The following is an 18,476-nucleotide window of genomic DNA, read 5'->3' on the forward strand; positions in this document are numbered from 1 at the left end:
CATGACCCCACCCAGCAGCTCCATGTAGAATCTCTTCCTACTAACATCACCAGCTGGAAGCACAGTCCCTTTTGCAGCAATTCCACAGATTCCCAGTCAGCATCTCATGGGCAGTGATTGGGCACTACCTGGTATTGACCTCCTGTGCTCATCTGCTTCTGGACCGCCAAGATAATTGTCATCATTAGATGTTGTGATGCCAGCAAAGGATACTTGGGACCATGTAGTGTACTAGTGTCCGTGGTGAAAAATAAGAAATTGATAAGACTGGATAAAGTCAGTTTTTGCAGCCATGAAGCTACAGGTGTTTTTAGGATGATGACCCAGGGGAAACTCCCCAAGACCATCAGCACCTCCCACCCATGGGGCATTTGTTCCATCACCACCAACCAGGAGCATTTTCATTGGGGGGTAGGGGAGCATCTCAAGAAACTGAAATCTTTAAACATCTCATAGCCAGTTGCCTTCTGGTATATTCTGCCTCCTGGTATATACTACAGTCTTTGAGCTTATCAGAGTAATCTGTCACTTCTGCAAAAGTTGGGTTCAGAGAGCATATTTTTGACAAGTTTCAGATGACAGTCTACCCATCTCCAACCCTATCATGGAGGGCACCGGAATGTGATGCTCTGATTGGTCAAAGCTGGGTCACATGGTTCCCTAAAATGACTATATTGTTGAATTCCTCAATAATTATTTTTTTCTGGAAAATGCTGAGTAGCATCTATGAGCAGAAAGTACAGAGTGGCAATTCCAAGGACAACCAGGTTTTCCAGAAAAAGAGGAAATGGATATTGGGTAAGGAAAAGAAATGGGAATCCATCACAGACAGTATTCTCTTGTCCCTTCATATGTACAAACTTTGCTCTCCAACTCAATTATAAGATTCTTGAGGGTGAAAACAGGTCTCAGTATTTAATACAAAATCAACACATTCAAAAGCAAACACTGGGCCCCCACAGAGAGCAAGATGCTGTGACACTGGAGCATCTTAAAGCTCAGACACTGCTTCAGATTCGGGGACTCCAGTTGAGTGCCACATGCTAAGCATGGTGCTAGAGCTGTGTTTGCAAAGTTGAATAAAATACAATCCCTGGCAGTAAAAAGTCTGAGTGGGAGTAAAAACAGTTACAGCATCATTTATGGAGTAGTTACAATGCATCCACAATGTGCTTACCTTCCACTACATTAATCTTAAATCTTATCACAGCCCCGACATGTTATTACAGTATGATTTTACTGAGACCCAGAGAATGAAACCTAAAATCTGAAAGTCAAGCTTGGGACTAAATAAAGTGTCTAGGATCCCAAAGTCAGTGGCTAATAGGTAGTGGAGTGGGAAATTCTGGTTGTGAGGTGGCTCAGAGTTGGTTCTGATTATTTAGATATGGAGATTTAAAAATAGTAAAGGAAAAAGAAAAATTAGAGAAAAACAAAAATCCATTGCCGAAGCACTTTTAGCAATCTCTCTCTTCCGAAGAATTCTGAAACGTCCTTAAGACCTATTGCTTGCCAACACACACACACACACACACACACACACACACACACACACCCCTTCCTCTTTAGTTTTACTTTTGAATACATTTATACTCACCCTTTTTTTTTTAAAGATTTATTTATTTATTTTATACAAGCACTGGGTACAGTCAGAAGCTCGGGAGGGTGAGAGAATTCACCAGAGCCATAGCAGGGAACAGAACAGGCAGACTGACGAAATACACTGCTGAGGGGAGCAGCGGGCATGGCAGGAGAGGTCTGCGCACCATGTGTGACCCTTGCCGGCGGCCGGGGATCAAACCGGCGCTGCAGAGGCTGAGGGCAGCTTCGCAGCTCAGCGCTCAACCACTGCGCCACCAGGGGAGGCCCTTTCTCACCCCTTTTCTATATGAATTACAAAGCCATTTAATCATTAGAGGAGCTCAGTGCCAGATAAATATATTATAATTGCCATTTTGGTCATAATTCTTTTATTTTTTCTTTAATGGAGCATACTCTTTTGGCCACTGAACACTACTTCTGGTTGATTAGGCTCTTAGGACAAATAAGTTTTAATAGGAAATGAGCAGAATTAGTACAGTATCTTGAATAATGAGCTATTAATGTATTTTTAATGACCAAGATGTTCCAACAAGAAACTTGTTGATTTTTGTCACTATAAGATTCTTGGAAAAATGATCTGCTCATAGACAAGAGAACATTTTATTATGTGAAGTGGGGATGATGTTTTAGCACAGTTAGAACACTCTTATTTTTTTTATTTTTTTATTTTTTTTAAGGATTTGTTTTATTTATACAAGAACTGGGGTACAGGCCAGATGCGCGGGATGGTGAGTGGATTCACCAGAGACAGAGCGGGGAACAGAACAGGCAGACTGATGAAATACACTGCTGAGGAGAGCAGCGGGCAAGACAGGAGAGGTCTGTTCACCATGTGGGTTGCTCCGAGGCCAGCGGGGATCGAACCGGCACTGCAGAGGCTGAGGACAGCTTCACAGTGCTGTACTCAACCGCCTGTGCCACCAGGGAGACCCAGAACACTCTTTTAGAAGCCAACTTGATATGGGAACTTGTCACAGCTAAACCAAAGAACCTAGAGATCAGAATTGAGTAGAAACTATAACATTTTTGTAGATTTCTACCCATAAAAAGTAATTTTCCCATAAAGGATCTATCTAACTGACTCATAGCTATTAACCCATTTTACAGAAGGGCAAAATAGAAAGATTTATCTTGCTTTTTTCAACTTGTTATCTAGAAGCATGGTTTCTGTCTGGGTATGACTTTTAGTACAACCATAGGATCCATTTACTGTTTCGTTTTGTTTTCGGCAGAAGAGATTAGATAACTTTTGGGTCTTGATTTCTTTGTCTGTTAAATGGAGATGATAAAATGCATGTGTCATCGGATGTTGTAAGAATTCTTGTTGGTTAAATATGCTATTTTCAAGTTATCAAACTTCAAATTTTGTCTTTACTAGATATGAACTATATAACTTTGTTAAGGGATTTAACTTCATTTATCTTCAAAATAACCATCACAGTTATTGCACTTATCTATTAGATTGTGAAGATAAAATAACAGAGATCATTCATGTAAAGCAGCACTAGGTCTTCCCCTTCCCTTAAGATATTCTCCTTAGGGAAACTTTGCATTGTTGTAGCTGCTAAGATCCACTTGGGTTGTGAACTCCCTGTATTCAGGAACTGTACCTTACACATTTCCTCTTTGTGTCCTTGCCTTTAGTCCAGCACTGAGCCCAAAGCAGATGATCAGTGGATATCTGTGGGTAGATCACCTCCCAAGGCATCTTCCAGCACTTAATGTGCTCTGACTACTTCCAAGGAACTTCTCATGGAGACACAGAAGACAAATTTATACCTATCCCTTTTTGGAGTTGGGCCCCGTGAACCCAAGGTTTTAAGTTATGAATTGTGAAGGTGAGTCATTCAAGGATCATTCACTATTTCATCAAAACTTTTCAGTTTCATAATAGTGAACTTAATTGTGGTGAATTTATAGTTAAGTGCCATCTTTCTAGTAAAATGTAACCATTGATGCTTCAAAGGGATGATTAAAAGTGGAGTGTTAAGTAGAGTGGATCTATAAAAAGAAAGAAGGAAGGGAAAAAGCTAAGTGTCCAGTATGTTTGTATACAGTTTTATTTTAGAATGTGACTTTTGGACTCTAGCTAGGTTGGGAAATTTAAGGAATATTTTAAGGAAAGAATGTTTGATATCTAATAGAACATTGATGATGATGATGATGATGATGATGATAGTTACCATTTTTTTGGAAAACTACTATATTCAGGTACTATATTCAAGTACTTCAAATATATTATCTTCACAATACTAATAGATAAGTGTAAATGAGTGTAATGGTTCTCATTTTGCAGATAAATGAAGTTACCTTTTTTTAAAAGGTAACAAAGTTATATAGCTCATTATCTAGTGAAGACAAAATTTGAACACAGTTCTGATAACTCAAAAATTGCATATTTAACCAATTTTCTCTCTCAATCCTCAGTTTCTCTCTTCTTTGAAGGCAAACAATATATAGTAACTTAACTAGAAAAATTATTGCTGTATGTCTAGGAAATAAGAAAAACCCTATATTGCATAGACTGAATTATTTAGCTATATAATAATGACAGATGCCAGGGGCTTGTCAAGGGTTAATGATGGCCAGAAATGTTACTCAGAGACACTGTGAGTATTCCCTCTCATTTTCATCTCTGCGGAGAAGTTATCACAGCCACATTTTACAGATAAAGAAACTGATATTCGTGCCTCTAAAGAAGCCTCCCCCAATTCCCAATGATAGTGAATGGCAGAGGAAAGATGCAGATAGAAGCCATGTCTTTCCTTTTGACCTCTGGTAAGGCAGTATTAAATCAGGAAATCCTTTGTTGTATAGACACAGGGACAACTATAGAAAAGACAATCATTTCAGCTTGCTTTTCAAGTTCTGGGACACAGGAGGGTTTGGATTTTTTTTGTTTGGTTGTTTTTTTTTAAGAAAGTATTCAAAAGCATCTCTTAAATGTTTGGGGTTTGGAAAAGGAATGCCAAAACATGATTTTTCCCTTGAGAATCATCTTTCCTGTCTATTAAACTGTCTTGTAATTTCAGGCAAAATTTAATCCGTATGTTTCTGGTTTGCTTCCCCAAATGTATCACCATGTTTTGTAGGGCCCACGTGAAGTCTGAGTTTTGCATTTGCTCTAAGCTACTTGTCTTTATTTTTTTTTTATTTTTTTTAATTTAAATAATAAATTTTATTTTTATATTCCCCCATACAATTGCAAACGCCCCATTCTGACCCCAATCCCTCCCCTCCCGCCCCCCACCCCCAAAAAGTGTCTCTGGTTCATAGTTTTTTGTTGATTTTGATTTTCACTTTCTTATATTCATTTTCCTGGTCCCTTATTTAAGTTTTCTAGATTCCTGCTATGAGTGAGACCATCCGGTATTTTTCTTTTTCTTTTTGGCTTATTTCGCTGAGCATGATCCCTTCCAACGCCATCCATGTTGCTGCAAATTGCATGTGTTTATCTTTTTTGAATGCTGAGTAATATTCCATGGTGTATATGTACCACATCTTCTTGATCCAGTCATCTATTTTTGGTATTTGGGCTGTTTCCAAAGCTTAGCTATTGTAAATAGTGATGCTATAAACATAGGGGTGCAGCTGTTCTTTGGAATTGATGTTTCTGTGTCCTTTGGGTAAAAACCCCAAAACCAGTAGAAGAAAAGAAATAATAAAAACCAAAGCAGAAATAAATGAAATTGAAACTAAAAAAACAATCCAAAAGATCAATGAAACCAAGAGCTGGTTCTTTGAAAAAATAAATAAAATAGACAAACCCCTAGCCAGGCTCACAAAGGAAAGAAGGGAGAAAGCACAAATAAACAGGATCATAAATGAAAGAGGAGAAATCACAACGGACACAGCAGAAATCAAAAGAATAATTAGTAACTACTATGAACAGTTATATGGAAACAAGTTCAACAATCTAGAGGAGATGGACAAATTCCTACAACTCTACAATCACCCAAAGCTAGATAAAGAAGAAATAGAACACCTAAACAGACCAATTACAAGCAGCGAAATTGAAATGGTAATCAAAAACCTCCCCAAAAACAAAAGCCCAGGACCTGATGGATTTACAAATGAATTCTACCAAACATTCAGAGACGAATTAGTGCCTATCCTTCACAAACTCTTCCAAAAAATTGAGAAGGAAGGGACAATACCAAACACGTTCTATGAAGCCAATATTACACTAATACCAAAACCGAATAAGGACAACACAAAAAAGGAAAACTACAGGCCAATCTCCCTAATGAACACTGATGCAAAAATCCTCAATAAAATTTTAACTATCAGAATCCAACAATGTATCCATAAGATAATTCACCACGACCAAGTTGGATTCATTCCAGGGACACAAGGATGGTTTAACATCCGAAAATCAATCAACACATCAACAAAAAGAAATATAAAAACCATATGATAATATCAATAGATGCTGAGAAAGCTTTCGACAAAGTGCAACACCCATTCATGATAAAAGCCTTTGAAATTCTTGGGATACAAGGAACATACCTCAACATCATAAAGGCCATCTATGACAAGCCAACAGCCAGTATCATTCTCAATGGTGAAAAGCTGAAAGCAATTCCATTAAGATCTGGAACAAGACAAGGATGTCCACTCTCACCACTGCTTTTCAATATAATACTGGAAGTCCTAGCCAGAGCAATAAGACAAGAGAAAGACATACAAGGAATCCAAATAGGAAAAGAAGAAGTCAAACTATCACTATTTGCAGATGATATGATGATATAGAGAACCCCAAAATCTCTACAGAAAAACTAATTCAACTCATCAATTCAGTAAAGTGGCAGGATACAAAATCAACACGCAAAAGTCAGTAGCCTTCCTAAGCTACTTGTCTTTAAAGCAAGAAGTTACATTTCCCAGGAGGACAGAGCACTTGACTCCCAGAGGGAAGGGACTGGTTTGCAAACCTGGCTAGGGGCCCTGCATCTCCACCAGCTCCTGGAAACCTTGGCTTCATGACATTTCACTCGATCCCCAGAGCTGGACTCTATTTCACTTCCCTTCTCCTCCAATACTCTGTTCAAAATTCACTATAGTGTATAATTTTTCTGTCCCTGAATTATTTTTAATAGCACTGAGATTTATTGCACAAACAACAGATGTGCTTTTTTAAAAGGTAAAGAATAGAGGCTACATAAAAAGAAAATCTTAATTTTTTTCCAGGCTTCCTTCCAACTCTTTTTTATGTATATTCACAGATTTTTATACAACTGTAATCAGAGTAGAGATATGATTTTATAGCATGCATATGATTTTATTGCATTTAATCATGTTTTTCTTACCATATGGATATTCCTTTAAAAATGGAAATACCATGTGATTCAACAATACCACCTCTAGGTATTTATCCAAAGAACATGAAAACATTGATAAAGTTCTCCATTCTCCTGCACCACAAAACATGGAATTAACCTACATGCTCATTCATGGTGACTGGATAGAGCAGATATACTATATATACACAATGAAATACTACTCAGCTATTTAAAAAGATTTTGTAACAACACGGATGGAACTTAAGGTAATTGTGCCAAGTAAAAAAAGTCAAAAAGTGAAAGACAGTTACCAGGTGGTTTCACTCAGGTGGAATATAAATCACTGAAGCAAACAAATTAGCAAAACACACAAAAATAAGTCTTAGACCCAGTGAAAAACATGGTGGTTACCAAAGGAGAAAGGGAAGGGGGTGGAAGCAATGGGCATAGGGAGTCAACTTATTAGTGTGATGACTTTAGAACTTTTGGGGGTCGGTGAATGAAACATAAACACATATTGAGGTATGTAACTGTATTCCTCAAATTATATAGTTTTATAATTTATGCAGCTTTATAATTATAAAGTAAATGATAACAAAATTTGAATTGAAATTTTTAAAAAATTGTTTCTACATTTATTTAATGTAGAATGATAAAGAGAGTTATCGTTAAGGAATGATAGAGTTTATCAAGCTGAAAGGAAATGATGCCAGAGGAAAAAATTTCAGGGAGGAATTAAGAGCATCAGAATGGTCAATAATAAAACTATTCTTTTACCTTAATTTCTTTAAAATACACATGACAGTTTATAGGGGGATGATAATTTTGTCTTACAGGGTTTATAACATAAGTAACCAGATTACATGTAACAATGACAGCATAAAGGATGGCAGAGTATGGGGTGGAAGTATACCACTGCAAAGCTGTCCATTTTACATGGATGGGGCACAGTCTTAATGCTAATTCAACTCTGAAATGTGAAAAATTAACATTGTAGTCCCTTCCAGTACTCATTAAAAATATAATGCAAAGAGATTTAGCCAAAAAGCCAATAAAAAATAAGTAAGAACCCTAAAAGATGTTAAAATAATCCAAAAGAAGATAAGAAGGACTTAAATAAAATGGGAAAACAGAAATCAAACACTGATATGACAGAATTAAATCCAACCACATCAATAATTATACTAAAATATTAATGTAAGATTTTATTAAAGGGAAACTAAGTGTAGACCAAATAAGGACCCTCTGGATTTTCTCTGCAATTCTTCTGTAACTCTAAAACCAATTTTTTGTAATTGAAGTAATATAACATTATATAAATTTCAGATATGCATCATTAAAAATCAGCCTGTATATATACTACATTAAATTCACCATTAAAATCCAACTCTATCCTTCACCATACCATTGACCTTTACTATGCAATTTACACAGTCCCCTCCCCACTACTGTTCTGGTAACCACTGATTTGGCCTTATAGTCTAAAAGTTTATTTTGCTTTTCTTTAATTCATCTGTTTGTTGTTTTCTCTATATATCACATATAAGTGAAATCATAGAACAGTGTCTTTCTCCATCTGACTTATGTCACTAAGCATAATATCCTCTAGGTTCATCTGTGTTGTTGCAAATGGTAGGATTTTGTCTTTTTTATTGCTGAATAGTATTCCATTGTGTATGTGTACCTCATCTTCTTTGTATATTTGTCAGTTGATGGGCAGTTAGGTTGTTTCTAGCTCTTAGATGTAGTAAATAACATAGATAGAGGTGCATGTAGGTTTTCAAGTTAGTGTTTTTGTATTTTGTGGGCAAATACACAGAAGAATAATAATTTGATCTTATGGGATTTCTAATTTTTTGGTGTTTGATTTTTTTTTTAGAAATCGCCATATTGCTTTCCATATGATTACACCAATTTACATCCCTACTAACAGTAGGGGAACAAGGGCTCCATTCTCTTCACATCCTCTTCAACACATCTTTCAGATAATAACCATTCTGGCTCATGTGAAATGATACCTTGTTGTTTGGATTTGCATTTCTCTAATAAGAGATGATAAACATCTTTTCTTGTGCCTATTGATCATATGTATGTCTTCTTTGGACAAGTAGCTATTCAGATCCTCTGTACGTTTTTTTTACCAGGCTGGTTGGTTTTTTGTTTTTGAATTTTATGAATTATTTAGATATTTTGCATAGTAACTCCTTATTGGACATACAGTACACAAATATCTTCTGTTTGATAGGATATCTTTTCACTTTGATGTAACTTTCTTTCACTGTACAGAAGCTTGTTATTTCAATGTAGTCCCATTTGTTTATTTTCATTTTTGTTTCCCTTGTCATTGGAGTCAAGTCCCTAAATACATCTCTAAGGCTAAATATCACGAAGCATGTCGCTATGTTTTCTTCTATGTATTTTATTTTATGGTTTCAGGTTTTGTATCTAAGTCTATTTATTTTGAATTAATTTTTGTATATGGTATAAACTAGTGGCCTAGTTCCGTTCTTTTGCATGTGTCTGCCCATTTTCCTAACATCATTTATTGAGACACCTCTTCCACCACTGTCTATTATTGACTCTTTATCATAAATTGGTTGCCCATGTGTGTGTGGTTGTATTTCTGTACTCTCAATTCCATTCCATTGAGCTGTGTGTCTGTTTTTATTCCATACAATGCTGTTTTAATTGCTATTACTTCTTAGTATATTTTGAAATCAGGGAGTGTGATATCTGCATTTTTGTTCTTTTTCTAAAAATTGTTTTGTTATTCAGGATCTTCTATAGTTCCAAATGAATTTCATGAGTTTTTTTTTATTTCTGTGAGGAGCAACTTTGCAATTTTGATGGGGATTACATTAAATCTGTAAATTGCTTTAGGTAACATAACCATTTTAACAAATGGTTAATTCTTCCATTTCTTGAGCATGGAATATCTTTCCATCTCTGTTTTATCTTCTATTTCTTTAAACCATGTCTTATTGCTTCTAGTGTTTATGTCTTTCACTTCCTCGATTTCATTTATTCCACAATATTTAACTATTATTGTTGAAATTGTCAATGGGACTATTTTCCTGATTCCTCTTTCTGCTACTTCGTTATTTGCTTATAGAAACGCATCATGTTTTTATATAAATTTTGTAGCCTGCCACTTTATTGTATTTGTTTATTATATCTAATAGATTTTGCCTAGAGTCTAGGGGTTTTCTATGTATATTATCCTGTCACCTGCAAATAGAGATGGTTTTACTTCTTCCCTCACACTGTTTTAAATGTAAGATTTATTTTTTAATGAATGGGTTAACACTCTAACTAAAGGCAGAAATTATTAGACTGGCAATAAAAGCAAAATAAGTCTTTACACTGCAAGTGATACATTAAAACATAAAGGCATGTGTAAGTTGGAAATAAATGATTGTACTATGTACATTCATGGAATCGTTGGTCATACCCTGCATGCTACAAGGCTGAACTGGCTATAGTAAATTAGCACTAAACATATTTTGAGCTAGAAAGTGATACCAGAGATTAATAGGGACATTTCAGAATGATGAAAAGTGTTCATTCATCAAGGCACAGTGATCATAAATATGTAAATGCCTAATGAAATGCCTCCAAAGACTTAAAGTAAAAATTGACAAACTTAAAATAATACATATCCATACAAATCAAAAGAATACGAATCAAAATACTGTGATACTAATCACAATAGGAAACTTTAATTTTTTGTTGTTGTTGTTAATTGTTGTTAATTTGGTGCTATCAGGGAGGACCCAAATATCAGTAACAAACAAGGTGTTTGCAGCTCTCCTTCTATGTTGCTGCTCTACTAGCCTTGGGGATTAGGGAGTTGGGGTTGCTCTATCCTAATAGCAGCTCATCAACACATCGTCATCATATCTGGTAAGAAGAGGAAATGGTAGGAGCACACCACTTCTCTTAGTTTTTTATTTTTTTGAAACATTTATTTATTTTTATATAAGAACTGGGGTATAGGCCAGATACATGGGAGAGTGAGAAGATTCACCAGAGACAGAGCAGGGAACGAAACAGGCAGACTGATGAAATACACTGCTGAGGGGAGCAGCGGGAGAGACAGGAGAGGCCTGCTTCACCCTGTGGGATTCTCACCAGCCTGCTGGTATCGAACCCACGCTGCAGAGGCTGAGGACATCTTCACAGTGCAACTCTCAGCCGCCTGCGCTACCAGGGAGGCCCACCACTTCTCTTTAGAGCATGACCAGAAGCCACACACATTTCTGCTCACATTTTATTGGTCAGAATTTAGTCATGTGGCCATACTCATTGACAAAGATGAAGATCATAGTCTTAATTCTGTGTAGCCAAACACCCAACTGTAAACCAGGCATCTGTTACTATGGAAGCAGAGAGAAGGGTTCTTTGGATACACCTGGAAGTCTCAGACACAACTTATTTTCATGATTTCTTTATGTATAGAAGGAAGGAGCTTTTTGCACTACAAAACAATAGGTCGTCATGCTGTGTGATCACAAATCTTAAACCCAATGAGACTTTGGGGTATCGCCTCGTACAGTGCCCACTTCATTTTTTTTTAAATCTTTATAATCTTCTATGATTTTTAGAATATGACACCAATAGCACAAGGAACCAAAGTGGTGGGGGGAGCAAACAGATTAGATGTCATCAAAATTAAAGATGTTTATGTATCAAAGGACACCACAAGAAAGTAAAAATGAATGCAGAATGGGAGAAAATATTTACAAATCATATAGCTAATAAGGACTTAGTGTTCAGTCTAAGTAAAGATCTCTTATAACTCAACAATAAATAACCAAACCTCAGAAGTGCCTACTTTAGGTCTGAATGGCAGACTGTTCCACCACCCTTGGGAGGCCATGCTTCCTTGCTCGTTCTTGCCTTCTCAGGTGCCCCAAATAGTACCTGACACATATTAGAGGCTCAATAAAACTTGTTAAGTATATGTACAGCTCTCAATTTAACTTCCTCCTTGTTTGGGAGTTTCTGGATCTGTTCCATTGGAAACATGAGTTAGAAATCATCTCAGGCCTAATTTGACAAGGAATGTTAGGAATCTTCTAAAACAACTGAAGGAAGAGCTTTTATGAAGGGGGTGGAGTGAAAGAGAAGTATGGTCCATCTTCTTGTCAGCTGGGCTTCATAAAGCCCTGAGCAGCCTTGGCCCTCTTCCTGCATAAGTTTCTGTGGTGCAACTTAGGCCCTCTCTCCCAGAAATGTCCCCCCAATGACCTATGCAGATGTCTGAAAGTCCATCACTTTGGGGTTCATGGAAGTCCCCTGTTTGAAGGTAAATAATCGTGAAATGGTGCTAGCGCACACCCTCTCTGTTAGTGGCCAACACCTTTTTAGAAGATGCTTCCCAGATATGGAAGCAAGAAAGGCCTTAAAAACAGAAACAATGAGGAGCCAAGAAAATGTTTTGGACTCCTCTGGGGAGGAGTCCAGATCACAGGGAGCTGCCCCAAAAGAGCATATCAGAAAAAGGGGAGAAAGTGAACAGGCCAGCCCAGCCTAGAGGCAGCCTGAGGACACCAGGCACAGGCGGGTGTAGGGGAGGACAAGAGACCCAGGCTCATAGCCACAACCCCTCACTTTCCAGATGGCAGCAGGTACTGGAGAAGAGGTCAGTAGGAGTGATAATTAATTGAATTAATTTATTTAATAAACACCCTTATCACACTGTACATGCCAGACACCCTTCTAAGAGCTTAACAAATACTAACTTGAATTGAACCAGGCATGACCTTGTCAAAAGTCAGGTTTGAGACCCAGCACCACCAGTTCCTGCCTGTGTTACTTCAAACCAGTGACTCATGCCTTCCAGAGCTCTTTTTTATCCCCAATAAAAGAGGGACTGCAGTGAAAGTACCTCAGAGTCATCGTGAAGAGCTCTCAAGCTGAGAACCATCAAGTATAACCAAGTCATGATGAAGGTTATAAGGAAGCCCAGCACTGACTCAGCCTCTGGAGAAAATAACAAAAAAAGCATCCCCAGGGTCATGCATGGTAGTTACCCTCTATTACGTACCTTGTAGAACCTGGAATGGGTGACTTCATCCACATCCCCCCTCCCAGCCTACTAGCTCCACGACTTCAGACCAGCTGCTTTATCTCCCAGTGATTCCATGAGTGCTTCTATAAAACCAGGGTTAACAATAGTCTCTACTTCATACATAGAGTTGCTGTGAAAACTTTAAAAAGATGTTAAAAAATAGGGCCTCCCGGGCCTCCCCTGGTGCGCAGTGGTTGAGCGCTGGGTTGCGAGGCTGCCCGCAGCCTCTGCAGCGCTGGTTCATTCCCCAGCCACCGGCGAGGGTCCCACCAAAAAAAAAAAAAAAAAAAGTAGGGCCTCCCTGGTGGCGCAGGCAGTTGAGCGCTATACTGTGAAGCTATCCGCAGCCTCTGCAGTGTGGATTTGATCCTGGCCGGCCGGTGAGAATCCCACATGGTGCGGCAGACCTCTCCTGTCTCGCCCACTGCTCCCCTCAGCAGTGTATTTCGTCAGTCTGCCTGTTCTGTTCCCCGCACTGTCTCTGGTGAATCCTCTTACCCTCCCGCGCATCTGGCCTGTACCCCAGTTCTTGTATAAAAAATAAATAAATCTTTAAAAAAAAAAAAACGTTGTTAAAAATAAAGCACTTTGGACAACAACCTGGTGTAAATGCACCATAAATGACACATGTCCCTGCTCTTTTAAGCCTCACAATTTTCCTAAGTTTCCAGAGGAGAAGGTACAGGGACGGACAGAGAGGCTGGATGACTTGCTTCGTGCCACCTGCCTGGGGAGTGAGAAAGCTGGGATTGCTAGGCAGGCCTGTCTGATGTGGGCATTTTTATGAATGTCTGAGCAAATGTTTTCGCCATCCGTAATGACACACCAGAGATGCTTAAGGCAATTCTTGAGCAAAAGAGGTAAGAATTACAAAGCTAGAAAAGAAAGAAGATTGACAAATACCTTTCTTCCCCTTAAGTGCGAAGTTATTGCAAAAGGGAAACACAAGCCTTCAAACACAGATGCTGGAAATTGGAGAGGCTCCCAGAAGCCATCTGCTCCCATCTCCTGCCCTATGCGGGCATGGCAGAGCGGGCTAATCAGGAACCAACCCATCCCCTCTCTTCCCTGGGCTGTGACCCAGACATTGCCATAAGAGATGATGATGGCCTTTCAGCCAGCAGCGTGTGAGCAGAGTCCACGTGTCCTTCTGCCAGATAGGTCACAGATAGCACCGTGACCTAATCAGCCACCTATTGAAGAGGATGGAGCCACCGGATGAACGTGGCTCCACTGCATTCCTGAACCACTCCCTGTGAAGAGCTGCCTACCATCAGGAGCACCCAGTTGAGACTTCACAGAAGCCTGAATAACTCCGTCTCGTGATTGAACCATCACATAGCGTAAGTCTGCTTGTCCCAGCAGCCTGTACATCTTGAACCAGTTAGGAAAAAGAGTTTCCTGTGTCTCTGACTCATGGCCACCTAAATTCTGCTTAAATCCTTCCAGTGGTGGGGAATGTGTTTTCTCCTGAAGCAGTCATTTAGTCTGTGCTTGTTCAATCAATAGCCATTTCTTGGGTCCCACCTATGTGCCAGGCCCTGTACCAGGTACTGGAGGAAATAGACCGAGAGAAACACACAGACCTCTGCCCTCACGAAGCTTATCACCTAGCCTGCTGGAAACAAAAGAAGGGAGCAGGCAGCAGGCTTGATGTCTGTTAGCTCTGATAAGTATGAGGCAAAAAACCAGACTGATGGCACAGAGTAAGTGGGGGCTGGGGGTGTGATGTCAAGTTGAGACAGGGGAGAAGGGGAGGAGGTCATGGAAGCCTTCTCTGAGGAGGTAACTAAGACCAGACACAACTGGCTGGCATCCTTGATTATGTTTCAAAAGACTGACTTTGGTGGTGGTGGTGGTGGTGCTGCTGCTGTGCTGATATTAACAGGAAGATGTGTCTCCTTAGTGCCACCTCTGGTCCTAATTATAAGTCTGGGGTCCCAGAAAAGTCTGTTTTCTCCCATTTCCAGTTGATGGCATCTCCAGTATCCGATGTTGGCAGACAGCTGTCACATCTCTCCTATCCCCCAGGGTCCTCCCTCCCTCAGCTGCCCCCATGGGGTTTGGAGGCCCAGAAGCACTGCAGATTTGAAGGGTGATGGGGTGGCTAGAGACCTCCAGGGACCCTCTGGGCATTTTGGGGGCAGTTGTTCCCACACACCGTTTGTTCATTTGCCCAGGGCAACTTGCTAACTGCTGGCTTCTGTTGGGGGCTGATTCCCTGACATTGGGTGGAGCAGGCCGAGTTATGGCTTTTCAGGGCTTCCGCTGGAAGCCTTCTCCCTTTCTTGAAAACAATTTATTTTTTCACTGTTAAAACTGGGTTCCTCCCCGCCACCCCCTGTTTGAACACCAAAACAAACCCAGCTGTCCTGAGTTCTGAGCTGAAACCGCAGGCATTTGGCTGCAGAGCCAGAGAGGCAGCAGGAGGAGTTGCTCAGAGTCCTGCTCCTCCAGGTTCCTGCTCAGGAGGCAGGGAGGCTGAGTTCTCAAAGGTCCAGCCTCCTCCTAGTCACAGTTAAGGAGGATGGTGCCTCAAGGCAACAAGTCTGCCTTGTCCCAAAGGCCAGGCTCGAAATGGGTTAGCCCCACCCTCCGCCAATGGTCCCCCAGCGGCTCCGGAGAACTCCTGAACAGTCAGCAAGGCTGAGACCCAGGACCCAGGCACAGGGTCCATCACTGTTTTCCTCGCGGGGTTTGGAGATAAAAACAACTGCTGGGCCTTGTGTTCTCACACTTTCCACTGAGGTCACTCAGGACAGGACTGAGTCAAGACTTCCAGAGGGTGTGGCAGTATCGGGGAAGCAAACAATGACCCTATAAGCACAAGACACACTGTCCAGATCCCTCCATGGCATGGCAGTCACAATGAACCACCTGCAAAACAGGCCCTCGACAGCCTTCCCGCATTGCATATGGCCACTTGCTGGGGCTTCTCCCCTCAGTCTAAGTGGTAGCTGTGGTCCCCCTGATTCATAGCTTCACTCCCTTCATGTCCCCTACCTACCCCCAGTGCTCCAGGTGCAAGTTCAAAGTCAGCCCCGAGAGTGAGAATCTCCTTAAATTTGGTGCCTGGGACTTTTTTGTTTTGTTCAGGGGCCAGATAGTACTTTAATTTTGTTGTTGCGTTTTTGTTGCCAATGCTTAAAAATTCAAAAGAGTTCAAATGAAAAAAAAAAAAAGTGTTTCTTGACTTCTTTTAAAAACATGGAAAAGGTGGCACCTCCACTGGAATACATCCTCAGCTGCACTTTGCTTTTGTTTTTTTTTTTTAAAGATTTATTTATTTATTTATGCAAGCACTGGATACAGTCAGAAGTGCGAGAGGGTGAGAGAATTCACCAGAGTCAGAGCAGGGAACAGAACAGAACAGAACAGAAATGCACTGCTGAGGGGAGCAGCGGACACGGCAGGAGAGGTCTGCGCGCCATGTGGGACCCTTGCCAGTGGCCGGGGATCGAACCGGCACTGCAGAGGCTGTGGGCAGCTTCGCAGCCCAGCGCTCAACCACTGTGCTACCAGGGGAGGCCCTCTCAGCTGCCCTTTGGACATGACCTGTCCAAAGGGCATGGTCCAGTCCCCCAGAGCTCCCTGCCCCATCCCACCCCGGGGCCAGCTGGCCTGCAGTGTTACATAGGCACTTAAGCTTGGAGCTTGTCATCCAAAGACAAGTCATGTGCTGACATGTAATAGCTTGTCTGTAATGGTGTGATATATGGCCACGGAGGGGGACTGGGGCAGGAGGAAAAGGGGGTAATTTCCTGATGTTCTCAAAACCAGGCTATGGAGACAGGACCCTCTCTGCCAGCCAGGGTGCAGAGAGGATGGAAACCTGCAGTTTTCAGGAAGCCTGTGTTGTGACAGGAGCAGAGGAGCCACTGGGATGAAGGGACTCATCTGGGGATGGAAACATCACTAAAGGGTTAGGAGACTAGCCCAGGCACTCCACGTTGGCCTAGATATCACCTGTGTGACATTGAATACAACTCCCTAGAGCCTTGCATTTCTCATCGCTTACTAAAGAAAGTCAGGCAAACATCTCGGGTCCCTTTCAGCTCTAGCTCTTTTGAATTTAATGCTCTCAGTTCTTAGGTGAATTATTATAGTCAAAGGACTCTCAGAACATTGTTCAGGTCTAGCTTAGATAAGCCATTGAATGAAATCAGAAACCACATTGCATTGAGAGCAAGGAATTCTGCAACTTTCACAGCCCTCCATCACCCTTTCACATTCTCTCTGATTCTGATGAGAATTTACACTTAGGGTCACTGGAACAATAGCCTTACTCAACAGTCTCTTGCCTTAACAGTGCTGGTCCTGGAGAATGCACTAAGTGTGAAATCAAGTTTGCTTAAAACTGTGTCTCTATCTCCAACATGTCTGAGGAGAAAGCACTCCCTGTGCACACTAGGGAGGCTATCAAAGTGGAATTCACTGCTACGGCCGTGAACTAACATCTCCAGAGCCCTCTGTACACACAGTGTGGATGGCGGGAAGAGGCCAGGGAGCACAACCAGGTGTAGAGGACAGGCCTTGTCCTCCAGGAGGTGACAGTGGGCTCTCAGAGCCCAAACACACCTCAGAGGATGGTAGAGTCTAGCAGAGTGATAAAGTGTCAGGAGGAGTCAAAAAAAAGATGGCGTTAGATGGGATGAGCTAGAGGTAAAATGGAGACAGGGAGTGAAGGGTGAGCAGGTGAGGGTGAGCAGGAAGGACACAGGCTCTGATCATACCTTTGTCCACAAAGGATAAGTTTCCCACTGTGCACACTGCCCCGGGTGCTGGGAGGTGGGGTGTCCAAGACACAAATACCTAAGATCATTTCAGATATTGTTAAGAGCTATGGAGAGTATTAAAGAGAGCCGTTATCATGGATAGTGACTATGATAAAAACGACAGGAAGAGCTCTCTGAGGCCCCAGTTGAGCTGTGTCATGAGATGGTCCAGAACACTGGACATTGCCAAATGTCCCTGCTTGCAAAAATGCCCCCAGATAAAATGGATATATCCCCTACTATAGCCAACACCATAAGGCTACAGGGTGGACATTGTCTTAACCCAGGGACCCTATATCCAAAGTGTTTTAGCCACCAATCGGGTAGCATGCACTGGCTTCCAAGAGAGGAATGACAAGTGCTGTCTAAAAACATACGTTGCCTCCATAGTCTCCGGCAGATCAGGCATTTTTCATGTACCCCAGCTCTTCCCTATTCTCTACCTAAGTCACCCAGAGTGGAGGAGCAAAGAGGATCCTAGCAATGGGTGGAAACTTCCTTTCCGGGGTCACTCACCCCCATAAAGGGCAGGACAATACTCCAGTTTGCTCTTTATAATGCCATAACCAACCTCCTGCAGTCCTGGCTTGAGATGGAACAGGCAACATTGGGAATTTATTTTGGTCATATCTGTTTAAGGTAGACTTTTCATAGCCATTTTATGTCTTTATTTCTATTGTTTTTTTTTTTAAAATGACAAGCAGGAAACATAAAGCATGATTTGGTTCAAGAGATCTGTAGCAA

General features: G+C 40.9%; 1 protein-coding gene across 1 annotated transcript in view; it reads left to right on the top strand.

The window, feature by feature from the left end:
- Positions 1–18,476, top strand: part of ADRA1B (adrenoceptor alpha 1B) — a 514,351-nt gene that overhangs the window by 364,810 nt on the left and 131,065 nt on the right. The window contains exons 4-5 of the mRNA XM_054691783.1: positions 3,247–3,440; positions 13,877–14,300. The gene's annotated coding sequence lies outside the window, so the exon portion shown is untranslated. The remainder of the gene's footprint in view (positions 1–3,246; positions 3,441–13,876; positions 14,301–18,476) is intronic.

Source organism: Talpa occidentalis, unplaced genomic scaffold (assembly GCF_014898055.3).
Source record: "Talpa occidentalis isolate TD23 unplaced genomic scaffold, MPIMG_talOcc4v2.1 talOcc4.9, whole genome shotgun sequence".
In the NCBI taxonomy this organism is placed as follows: domain Eukaryota; kingdom Metazoa; phylum Chordata; class Mammalia; order Eulipotyphla; family Talpidae; genus Talpa; species Talpa occidentalis.